The sequence below is a fragment of the Mauremys mutica genome, chromosome 5 (assembly GCF_020497125.1).
Source record: "Mauremys mutica isolate MM-2020 ecotype Southern chromosome 5, ASM2049712v1, whole genome shotgun sequence".
Taxonomy (NCBI): Eukaryota; Metazoa; Chordata; order Testudines; family Geoemydidae; genus Mauremys; species Mauremys mutica.
This window is the reverse complement of record NC_059076.1, coordinates 34,145,947-34,158,933: the sequence shown is the minus strand read 5'-3', so window position 1 is coordinate 34,158,933 and position 12,987 is coordinate 34,145,947. Positions and strand designations below refer to the sequence as shown.

The 12,987-nt window shown below is 40.4% G+C and overlaps 1 protein-coding gene across 1 annotated transcript in view; it reads right to left on the bottom strand.

The window, feature by feature from the left end:
• Window positions 1-12,987, bottom strand: part of COL25A1 (collagen type XXV alpha 1 chain) — a 454,889-nt gene that overhangs the window by 347,089 nt on the left and 94,813 nt on the right. The window lies entirely within an intron of this gene.

Genomic DNA, 12,987 nt, shown 5'->3' with positions numbered 1-12,987 from the left:
AACAGGCAAACAACAGAGCTTTATATATACACATGTATGTATAACATGCAGGTCTGGGAGACGGCATGCAGATTCAGAGGAACAGTAATCTTGTCCTCTCTGATTCTAAGGAATTCTGCCCTAAAAAGTAAAATTTCTCGGGCAAAAGATGCATCTTCTTTGCATCAAACAGAGCTGGCGTTATCCTTTGTAATTTACATCTTAGGAGGAAAAAGATGGGTTAATTAAACACAAATCACCTAGCTTGATTTAAAAAAAAAAAAGAGTATGCTTTCCCTCTGCTTCCTCCTAGGTTTTCTCTCCCAAGAGTGAGATCAGGATAGCTAGCTTGAAGGCATACTCTAAGTGTCATGGGACTAAAAAAGTAAAATACTTATGAAATTCTCTCATCAGTCTCTGGGTGTGGTGAGCTCCATAGGCAATTGTGCTGACAACTTTAGCTTTCCCTTTGGATTTGTCACATTGGTATCTGGACGATGGGTCATCTGTCATTTCACAGCATTTAGTTTTACTTCAAGAACACTGAAAATAAATGCTTTCCAAACTATCCATCTGCAGTGTCCTTTGATAATAAAAGCCATGTTTTCCAAACATCTCACTTATATTCAACAAGTGTCATTTTAAAACAACATTAAAGGCCTCGCATCCAAAGGAGCAAGACTATTTTAAATATAGGCTCCTGCTATATTATTTTTTCTGCTTCCTTAAGGCACTGGTGCTTCTAGCAATAGGTCCCAGACCACAAACTAGTGTTACATGTTAAATATAATAATTAATAACCAAATAATCATTAAGAGCCTAGAGTGTACTGGGACTGTACTAACCATAGAAGATTCAGTCCCTGCCTTAAGAAGATTATAATCAAACTTGAAATGCAGGCATACATATAAATGGTACACAAAACATTTTATGTCCATTCATTTACGGGACATAGCCCAGATAGCTGAAATAACTATAACTATATGTAGCATCATCTACCATTGCAAGAAGACTTTTATGCCCTGTGTATCTTACTCTGCTGAGTCTTGCGCTATCTGTTGATGTTAGATGGACACTGGACTTTCATCCTTAAAACTTTTGTTGCTTAGAGATGTGAACAAAAAAAAACCCTGAACAGCAAAAGTTGTAACAACGAAAAGCACCGGTGTGGACAGCGCTTCGTCACTGGGAGACGCTCTCCCGGTGATGAAGCTACCACCCCTCATTGGGGATGGTTTTATTTTGTCATCAGGAGAGCTCTCTCCTGGCGACAAAGAGTGGCTACACTGCTTATCTTCCAACGGCGCACCTATAGCAGCACAGTCGCGCCGTTGTAAGGTGTGCAGTGTAGACATAGCTTAATGTTAAACTGAGCCAATAGCGCTGTAAATTACCAGAATAAACTTTGTTAAACATACAGTGATTAAACCAGTTAACTTTCAGGATGTAAGATATCAGGGTAGTCTCCACAAAGTAGCTATGCCACAAGTTACCTGAGAAGCAGGAGAACAAATCGGAGGCTATATGCTTTGATGATTTCTCAGGGAGCTAACTGGAGATGTATGCGTTTTCTTCAGTAGTCCAATCTGAAATGCAGGTCTGCATTTTTTCTTGTCAATTGACATTTTGTCTATATTTTTTTGCAGAGCAATAAGGGTTTGGAGGCGCAATTGAGGAGCAGCCACACAGACCCTCAGTAGTATCCCCTCTGTTGCTGAACCAACAGGAAGGAATCCAGAGTGCTTGGGACAGAGCTGGGAAGCCAGCGGCAAATCTGCAGAAAAGAATGTGCCTCAGGCTGCATTAAGTCTTCCAAACTCCCCCTCCCCAGCTGACACAGTGAATCTTTCCCCACTTTAATGGGTGTTTTGTGAGCTGCCATAGGCATTGGAACCACTGACAAACAGCTATAAAGAATCACCCTGCCAGGGAGCCATATGGGTAACAGCAGGGGCGGCTCTAGGCACCAGCAAAACAAGCTGGTGCCTAGGGCGGCAAAATCTAGGGGGCGTCCCCTGAGGCCGGTGGGGGCGGCAGGCTGGGCCGGCGGACCTGCCGCAGTCATGCCTGCGGGAGGTCCACCGGAGCCCCGGGACGACTGGACCTGCCGCAGGCATGACTGCGGAGGGGGCGCTCGTCCCGCGGCTTGGCTGGACCTCCCGCAGGCATGACTGCGGCAGCTCAAGCGGAGCCGCCAGACCCGTGAACCGTCCGCAGCCGCGGGAGGTCCAGCCGAGCCACGCGGGACCAGCGGTCCCTCTGCAGTCATGCCCACGGGAGGTCCGCTGCTCCCGCGGCTCCGGGGCGCCTCCCGCGCATGACTACTTGGGGCGGCCAAAAACGTAGAGCCGCCCCTGGGTAACAGTGAGAACCATGGGCAGGCAAGTATCTTTATGCAAGTTTCCCTTCGTCTTGAGTGAATGTCAGGGCAGTTCCAGGATTTGTCAAGCAAAACCACTGCTTTATCTGCAGGAAGGTAGGTCTCACCCTTTAATGGGAGGGGTGGGGGGTGAACTCTGCAAGATTTTCCTCCCTACAGCCCTTACCTGCAGGTTCTCTCCTCAGAGACAGCAATTCAGCCACTCAAAAGACAGAGTCAAGAGCAGCAGGAAGTGAGTCCACTGAAGAGATTTCTGCAAGTCTGACCCTTGCATGATCTGGGGAAGTGGAGTACTGTAAGGATAGTCAGTGCCTGCTCCACAGCCCTACTCCCCTCCAAGTTACCAGCTGTAAGTGATTCTGAAATATTAGATGACGCTCTGTTAGGAGGGACATCTAAGGCATCTCTCTATTCAGTGCTTGAAGCAATTACATTTCAGAGGAAAATTAGTGGCTTAGATGTTTTGAGTCCTTGTATGACTAAGATGGAAGACAAACGAGGAAACTAAAGTACTCAGAGATTGAAAATTCTATCTGATAATGTTCAGACCAGTCAAACAGATGTTCCTAGTTTCAAGATTTACCCAGATTCCTGATGAAAGATAATCCCTCGTAAAACTGAAATGCTGGACAATACCAGTAAAAATCCTCATATGAGAGTGTTGGGACTTGTAGATAATGGTGTCCATTAAACCTGGCTTGGGTTCTCTTCATTTTTAACCCAGCCTCTTCTCTTCTGTTAATTCTGTTTTATGTATTGTAATCTGAAAACCTTTAAACATAATTAATCTACTGAATAAATGTTTTAGTCTGTGCACACCTAAATAATCCTTACTCACTTGAGTAAGGATTTTTTTGAAACTCTACTAGATGCCAATCTGCATCTTAAGGAGCCTAAATAACTTTAAGAATCTGGTTGTTAGAGCTCTCAAGTCAATTGGAATCTTTGTGTCCATAAAAAAAAAATTTATCAACCCATATTCATGAGAAGTCTTGTGTTGTCTGGGAGATATTATAATATGATGTCAGCTATCTGAACTGTGGTTTCTTTATTTGGCTCATTACATTTTATTTTAAAGATTAGCTGATTTGCTCTTCAGTAGACCCCTGTTCATGAACCTTAAGGCTCCTTGAAATTGAACAGACCTCCAGCTCACTGTAGGTACTTGTATTAGTGATTTAACTCACACTGGAGAGACATTCAGAAGTGACTGGACCAAACAGATCTCTTAATAACAAAAGCAGTTCAGTGGAGACAAACAGATTGTCTACAAAGCCATTCAGCATGCACACAGTGGCTATTTTGTTGAGGAATGCAGGAAAAATTTACCACAGAATTTTAATGATGTTAAACAAAACTGAGCTAACTCTGCCAGTCCATCATGCTTGAGTTTCATAGCACTCAAGCAGGTATACAAAGTATTGTAGTTCACTAAGGGTGTTTATTGCACAAGTATACATTGAACTTCATTGATGGTTTCAATGGGAGCATTCCCTGAGCAAGGACTGAAAGATGGGGACCAAATATAAATATAGATTTATATATATAGCGAAATCTATATAATAAAACAAAAATGATTACCTAATAAGTCTTTCAAAAGTATGATTTAAATATAAATCAAGGGGCACACAGAATCAATTTCTCTTTTGTAAGACAATTTAAGAATTAATGTAAGAATAAATTTTTCTTTTAACTTCTGTGTTATTTCAACACCTCATTACTCTTATTGTATCATGTTTGTATATTTCTACTTATAGCAAGATCTCACAGCCATAGTCACAGACTGTGAAACAATAAGGTTGGTAAGTGTGGAAAAGAAATAATTTTGCTCTGTTTTAATGCACAGACTAAACAAAGTAAATTACACACCCAAAACCTGATTTTTCTATAGCTTGACCTTTCTTTGATTAGCATTGCGCTCTGCTAAATATTTTTCAGCTAGCCCTACTCTTTTTCAGTTTCAGATAAAGTGAATCACCACACAAACTGCTGGCACAGTCCAAAACTGCTAGTGAAATTTAGAAAATCCAAAGCAACCACTGCTTCTGTTTAGCTACATACTCTTTGTTCATATGATTGCCTTCAGATCACAATAGCTTGCTTGAAAGATGTAGAGCCAAATTCATTATCACACACTGGTTGCTTTGCTGTGTTCTTGTGTTGCAAACAGGGGCGGCTCTAGGAATTCCGCCGCCCCAAGCAGGGCAGCGCGCCGCGGGGCGCGCTCTGGCAGTCGCCGGTCCCGCAGCTCTGGGGGACCTCTTGCAGACGTGCCTGCAGAGGGTCCGCTGGTCCCGCGGCTCTGGTGGACCTCCCGCAGGCATGCCTGCGGATGCTCCACGGGAGCCGCGGGACCAGCAGACCCTCCGCAGGCATACCTGCGGGAGGTCCACCAGAGCCTGCCGCCCTCCCAGGAAAATGCCGCCCCAAGCGCGTGCTTGGCACGCTGGGGTCTGGAGCTGGCCCTGGTTGCAAAACAGCCACAGACTCAGCATATGTACCCAATTAGTGGCTGATTTGCATCCTCCAAGTAGTGCAACACAGCTAGAGCATATGAGTGGATCTGGCCCTTACTATAAAAATGTGACAGACAGAGAGACAATCTGCATTTATTGTAGATGTTGGCATGCTACATGTAGTTTCGTTGTTCAACACAGATGGATTTTTTTCTCACATAAATCCGTATATGAGAGATTCATTTATGCTAGTTTAGACCACATACTTTTTCTGCATTTGGCCAACAGGGAGAAAGTCAGAATTTAAAAAACTCAGCACCCAGCAATTCCCATTTCAGCAGCTAAATAAGTGGATGGATTTTCCAGAGATCCGCTCCCACCTAGGCAATGAGAACAATAGGAACTTCTGGGTGTTGAACATGTCTGAAAATCTAGCCACTTTATTTGGTGCCTAAATGGGAGATGAGCCCTTTTGAAAAATCCAGTGAGGACACTGAAGACGACATTCTCAAAAAGCAGACAATTTCACAGGCTCTCTCATTTGTAATTATTCTTCAATGCTACTATCCAAATAAAGATTTTAAATAAGTGTATAGCTGCTAGAAAACATGAGTAGTAATGAATGGCCTGCTGGGATGAACGATTTTGTTCATCCTTTTGTGCATGGCTAATTATAACTAATTCTATTAATTCATGCTTAGTTATATGAATGGCACTCATCCTTTGACCTCATGCATAACCCCTCACTAGAAGTGCATTTATACAGCACAATTCACACTTTGTTGTGTCTTATTCCAGAGCAACCAAATCCTTACTCAGTCCTTAATCAAGACTTCAGGGGGAGTTTTTTTTTCTAAGTACAACACTTTTGTTCCTGTTCTGATTAGTTATTTAGTACTCTACAAACTTTTTCCAGCAACCAGACTCAATTGGCTGACTGAAATGCCATTAAGTAGAACTGTAATTTAAATTAAGTAATTTTCAGAAACTCACAGATTCATATACTTTGAGGCCAGAAGGGACTATTAAGGTCACTCACCTAATCTGACTTCCCACATAACTTAGGTCATAGAATTTCATCCAATGATTCCTGCAACAAGACCATTGTTTCTAGACAAGCTTCAGCATATCTTTTAGATTAAAATCAAGATTAGATGTAGGGTGACCAGACAGCAAGTGTGAAAAATCAGGACAGGGGGAGGAGGGTAATAGGAGCCTATATAAGAAAAAGACCCAAAAATCGGGACTGTCCCTATAAAATCGGGACATCTGGTCACCCTAATTAGATGTCAAAATGACAATTGATGGAATATCCACTACATCCCTTGGTAAATTGTTCAAATGGTTAATTTCCATCATGGTTAAAAATCTGTTATCCCTCTTTTGCAAACTGAGTAAGGCACAAAAAGTAATATTTAAAAGTGAGAATGAACAAAAATACCCAAGAGATGATAAAGGTAAAATAGCTCTAAATGACATTTTCCTCCTGAAAATAACCATCTTTTAAAAAATGAGAGTTGAAAAATCCATTAGCACTGAAAGATCAAAGAAAGCTGAACAATTTTGTCCAGTTACATGATGGCAGTAGCAGGCAGAAGCACTAAGCAAAACCATTTCCCAAGTTTTACTCATCCTGATCTTTAATTCTGACACAGTGCATTTCTGAAATGTCCTATTTGAAAGTGATGTAATTCACACAATATGTTGCTACACTGTAAATATTTTTTCACAATTCCTATGATTTACAGCTCTTCTGATTGATGACAATCAACAGTTGCTATATTTTATTAAAGAATTCCTATCATACTTCCCATCAGATAATGGGTTTCAACACTGTGAGGGCGCCAGTCAGCCGCGGCGGGTACGCCGAAGGTGTGGGACCGGCAGATCACCCGCAGAAATGCTGCCGAATCCGCGTGTCCAGCAGCCGACTGACGTGATTGGGGCCACAAAAAACCATACAGCCACCCCTGGTAGTCATAGGACAGAAAAGGGGGGTCAAAGAGGATCATGGAAATGTGTAGAGACACTGAGCCTCAACAAGGATTAATAAGAATACTTCAATGTCTGCAAGTTTAGGGTATCAAATGTAACTACCCATTCCATTGGATGATGGGGGATCCTGCCCTTCCCTGAGTAGCATGAACTGGAAGAAACTACTCAAATGAAAATTCACTTTAGTCTCTGGGCCAAAACATGGGGTTTAACAAGGAAGGGGGGATTTTAGCCCTGTGTCAGAAGTATTGTGCAAACTAGACCATCTAGATTCAGTACAGGTATTAGAGTAGTTGCTTTGTTTGTACAGCCTTCTACGGCGTTTCATCCCCCAAAGTGCTTACAAAGATTAAAAGGAATATAAAATTGTTTAATTATATTCAGACCCTTATATCTGCACTTAATCCAATGGTTAATTTGCCTGACAGCTATTCTCACTTATTTATAAAAGCATGAAAGTTATAAACTGATCATTTGCTGGAACAGATTTACATAGAATAAAACACATCATACTTGTTTCGCTCAATTATTTTATTGAGGATACATTTCAAATAATGGACCAGACGCCCCTATCCTGAACTTTGGTTGTTCCCTGGACATTAGGCATACAACATGATTTGATTCTACAAAAAGTCTGTGCAACTAGTTAGGATGTGGTTTTTGTTCCTCGTAACCACTGTTCGGAATGCTAAGTTAAAACTTTAAAACCCCGAGGGGAGTCTGCATTGCTCATATATTAACCATTAAATCCAAATGCATTGTTATGGGTTACATGTGACTTGAATCCTAGAGTATATTTCATAATGGCTGATTTCTGCACATCTATGTAAAGGTGCCCAATCTAGTTCCTATTAATGTCTATGGGAGTCTTTCCACTAATTTCAGTGGGAGATGGACTGGGTCTCAGGCGAACTGTACAATAATGCATTGTCTCATTGCAATGTCATCGCACCTCAAAACTCTGAGGTTTAGCTACACTACCACATTGCGTCACAAAATATTAAAGAAACATCATCATATTGCAACATCATGACTCATGAATTTGACCTGTCAGACATCCTAACAGAAGTGTCTTCCCCATATAGAAGTCAACAAATGGACAAATTTAGACTTGGTGTAAGTGGATGCAACTCAACTGACTCAGTTCCCTTCACTTCACTGACTTCAGTTGACTCAGTTTCAAAACTCACTGAATTCAACTGGAATCAACTTCATTGACTTCCATGTTCCCTTTAAATCAAGTCTGAATATGGCCCTGTGAGGTCTTTTCTCACTGTTATGCACATATGCAATATATATTACTGGCAATGGATGTTATGAAGGCCTCAAGGGAAAAACAGGCTCCTATATTTAAATTCATTTGCTGTGTCTATGCTGAAATATTCGCATAGAAAAATCTAAAATGAGCCCTCTGTTTTCTTAAATATTAATACTATTCTAATATCGAAGAGAATTCATCAAAAGCCTATGACATACAAGAATTATGAAGCTGTAAATTCAACATTTAGGACCTGATCAAAAGCCCATTGAAGCAAATAGAAATGCTACCTTTGAATTCAGTGGGCTTTCAAACAGTTCCTTACTCACTGTACAATCAGTACTCACTCATTTCAAAATGAACTGTTTATTTGTTGTAGACTATCAAACAAATATGACAAATTCACAGTGAAATCAATTGACAATGATTACCTATTCGATAATTGTTTCATGTACAATATAATATGAATCAGAAATCCTTCCAAGTGTCTTTCTACATCACCACAGTTCACAACAGCAAATCAATAAGTGCTTGAAATGAAAGGGAATGTTGGATAGCCCCTAAGGCTACAGTTTTCACATAGGTTTTTCTGATCTTCCAGCATTCCTTTGCACTACCCCTCATGAAAAATATGCTTTTTCCTCTTGTTTCTATTTTTCTTTCTGCTTAATTGGTCTACAATTTTGCAAAAGCACTCTACGTGATTTAGGTGCCTAAGTTCCATTTCTCAAGAGTGACTTAGGCACCAAGGAGCCTCAGTCTCTGAGAGTCAATGAGATTTAGTCTCCTAAGTACCAAAGTCATTTTTGAAAATGGGACTTAGGCATTTTTGTAAATTTTACTGTATAGTTATTATTTTATATAAGGAAAATGAGGAAAACCTATATGTGTGATATGGAAGGGGTGGAGTTAGTGACTGAGGGAAGAAGGCAAACGAGCAGGGGAGAAATCAGAAGTTATTCAGGATCACAGCTCAAGTTAAAACTGAAAAATGCTTAAAATATAAATGTTGTTCATCAAATTGTTCTTGGTAATTATTTCCACCAATATTCCCCATGAATATGTTATTTGCAAATAAGCATTTTTGTTATTCAACTAGCTCTACTGATGTTCAAATTATTTATTCAACAATATTTTTCTATCAATGCCTAAATAATGTATTTGGGAATTTAATTCCCCTCCTTCCCCATTACTCAAATATCACTATGGAGAAGGACTCTTATGGTATGTTTTACAAGGAGGAATTTGGCACTAACCTTAGTAAGATGGGGAAGGAGGGCTCTAAAAACAAAATACTTATTATGTCAACTCACTTATATTATTTTTTTCTTTATATCTTTGCTCTGTATTTAAAATTCAAACACCCTTTTGCAGAGTATCCATATAAGACAAGACAAAAGCTGATTTTCCAGTAGGAGGAAATCTAACACAGAAATTTAAGTAAGAGAAAAAAGTGCAATGGGTCTATATTGCTTAACTTATTAGAAAATTGGAGGCATGTGTAAACAGGTGGTGCACTGTGTATCTTGGATCAGGATTGGCCCACAAATTTTGATATACAGAGCTGTGATAATTTGATGAAATAAGAAAGAGGTTTTGGGGTATCAGATGGGGTTTCCCCTTTATTGGAAATTCTCTCATGACACACAGATCATATGAAAAATTCAGTTAATTACATGAAAGAAGAATTCATTTAGATATTCCTCCTCGTAGGTGTAAAATATTAAATACTGTAACAGACCACATTCTACATGGTATCTAGTTTTCCTGTTGGATAAGGATCTAGAGCAAGTCTGGGCTGAGGCAAATTTTAAGACTTTTGCCCATTACATGAGGAACAATGCATTGTAAATCAACCTCTGATTTTACCACTTGTTGCACACTTAAAATAGTCTCCACTAGGTCAATGTCTTGATTTCAGTATAACATATATGCATTTTTAAACCTTCAACAGAAAGAGTGTTAACCAGACAGAGCCAAAGAAACAGCTGACACCACTACATGAAAAGAATGTTCCAAAAAAAGTTCAAGCGTGTTCAATGCTATCCATCATGCTTCTCCTTCTAATATTTCAAAGTCATATAAAAAGTGCTAATTACCGTTCTAAGTAAGAAAGAGGAAGTCAACCGCTGGTAGAATTAGAAAGAATATCGAGCCATCTGACTGTAGAAAACCATGCCTTCCATTTCCCAGGCATTACCAATGTCAGGGCTTTTTGTTAGTCATTAACCCAGGCCCATCCTGAAATGTGCTGAGCACCCAGTGGTTTCAGGACCTCAAGATCTAGTTCAAGGAGCTTAGTCCTGCAATCTTTCTGAACAGAGACCCTGTACTGACTTTACACCAGTGACGTGTGTCTGTGTAAGGACTGTAGGGTAGCACTTTATAGGTTTCAGGATATAACTTGCATAAAGACCCATTTCCAAAAAGCACTTAAGCACCTGCTTCACTTGAAGCATGTGCCAGTCATTTCATTCTCTCTTCAAGAGAATTATTACTTGCCTTAATCATTCTTATTTCCCATCTGTAAATCCCCTGCAATTCCGCAATATCCTTTCTAAACTCGGTTCCCAAAACTGATCACAGGTTGAGGAACACAAATAATAACATGCGACTAATGTGGACAATCACAGCTAGTAAACAGCTTAAAGGTTGTATATCAGGTATAAGATATGTACAGTAACCTGTTTGCCACTGGTCCAAACAATAAATATTTTTAAACTCAAAAAAATTGTGGAGCAAATCATTTACTTTTGAAATCCCACAATTGGGAGGGGGGGGGGGAAGACACAATTAATCAAGTCAGCTATTCAGTGCATATTATTCACTCAGCCCTACTATTCAGAACATTATTCTAGAGCAAAAAACACCACTCCAGCAGAATTTTACATACTTTATTCCTGTAGACACTGAGCCAAATTCTGCTCTCAGTTACACCTGGGTTAATTAGAAGTAACTCCACTCTGTGTTACACCACTGTAAGTGAAATCAGAATTAGACCCATGTTTTGCATGTAGTACAACATAAAATATAGGGCTAGACCATGCCCTGGTCTCATGTGGCTGTGCAAGGAGTAAGGCTCCTCCCAACCCCTGCACAACAATTCAGATTAAGCTCTAAGGAGGCAGGGGGAAAGCTTGGTGTAAGACCAAGTGGTCAGGGAGGGTTGGGGAATGGACAGGATGAAGGGAGGGTGGGTCAGAACCATGGCTTTCCCCCACAGAAGGTACGTAGACATACCCAGCAACTGGGAGGTGTGATTCCCAGTGCGGGTTCACAGACTCGCTCTAGCTCAACAAAAATAGTAGTGTGAATGTCACAGCACAGGCCACCCAAGCTCAGACACAAATGGGGCAGGCGGGATTGGATTCAGGTGGCTTGGCCCAGCCGCCACCCATGCCACGACATCCACTCTGCTATTTCTAGTGTGTTACTGCTAGCTGATTGCACGTCTGTCTACCGGAGCTGGGACTCACCCACCCAGCTGTGGTGCAGACAAGGCTGGATGCATGAGGAAATATGCTGCACCTTTTAAACGGTTGTAGCAATTTACTCCGTAGTGCGACATGGGAGATGCAGAGGGATTGTGTGTCACTGGGGCGTGTCTGTGCTTCCAGAGGCTCCCTCTCTGCCTTGTCCCTTTTACTCAGGGATGTGCCACAAGGCACAATGTAGCCTGTACTCAGAATTTAAGTCTGAATAAAAACTCAAGGTATTAAATAGAACACCATTAGTGACACTGGCAGCCTGTACTTCAGGAGACTAAAAACTATCACGCTGATCTGCATTTAAGTTGCTAAACAATTTACAGTTCAGAAGAAAGGAAATGATTGCAGAATAATATGCTAAAGATTGGTCATAACTTCTCTGAATGAGCAGTCAAACGGGATTAGTCTTTTCCGAGGCTCAGAACTTTAGCATGATAGCATCAGTCCTCGTCGAGTCAGAGTGTTGTTTGATGCCCTGAATACAACCAGCCACATTTTTTTTAAAAAGCCAGTTTAGTACAGAGTTTGAATAAATTACATGACATGCATCTAACTCTAATTTTCCTTCAACAAGAGCTCTTCTATATTCTCCTGTCCGCCACGCAACAGTGGCTGGCAGGGCACGTTAAATCTAAACTGGATGAAACCCAAAGCAGCTCCCAGTACACCTGTAACTTCTCCAGCTCATTTAAAAAAAAACCCATTAAATTCATAAATGCAACCACAAATGGACATTTCACTCCTTCAGGGTTACAGAAAATGAATAAATCATACCCATTCTATGAGGCCTTGGACAAAATGAAATTTAGCACAAAATACTGATCAATGTAGAAGATTTGCATTCTCTCTCAACAAGGACCTCTCACTATCTAGTTTCACCAATATAATGTGTGATTTATAGTCCTGAACCTTCATCCTCTCTATTGTTAATGCAATTATCTCATGAACACAATAACATTTTAAATTTAAACTACACACTCTAATTCTCTCTTCCTGTTTGTTTGTTCTCCGCAGATATTTGATCTGATCCTCCTCTTACACTGTTATAAATCAACAGTCGCTCAATTAAAGACAGTGAGGTCACCCTGGTGTAAAATTGATGTAAGCCAGAGGAGAATTATTGTTTCAAACTCTTGTAAAAAGAGGGCTTGATATATTTAAAAAAAGTCTAAAACACTGCTATCTGACTTACACTTACACTGTGAACTTGGAAAATGAACCTGCCACGAACATAAACTTGAATCAGTATGATCCAGATTAGTCATGTAAAAGGAACAGTGTGTTCTATTTTACTCACAATGCTTAGTTTTATCCTGGGGAAAATGGTAACAATACCATGTCTCTTGCATGGGTAACCAGATAGCTACACAGAAAAATGTTTTTAGTATGATGTATTTCTTAGTGAGAATAACAGCTCTGATTTGCTGATTG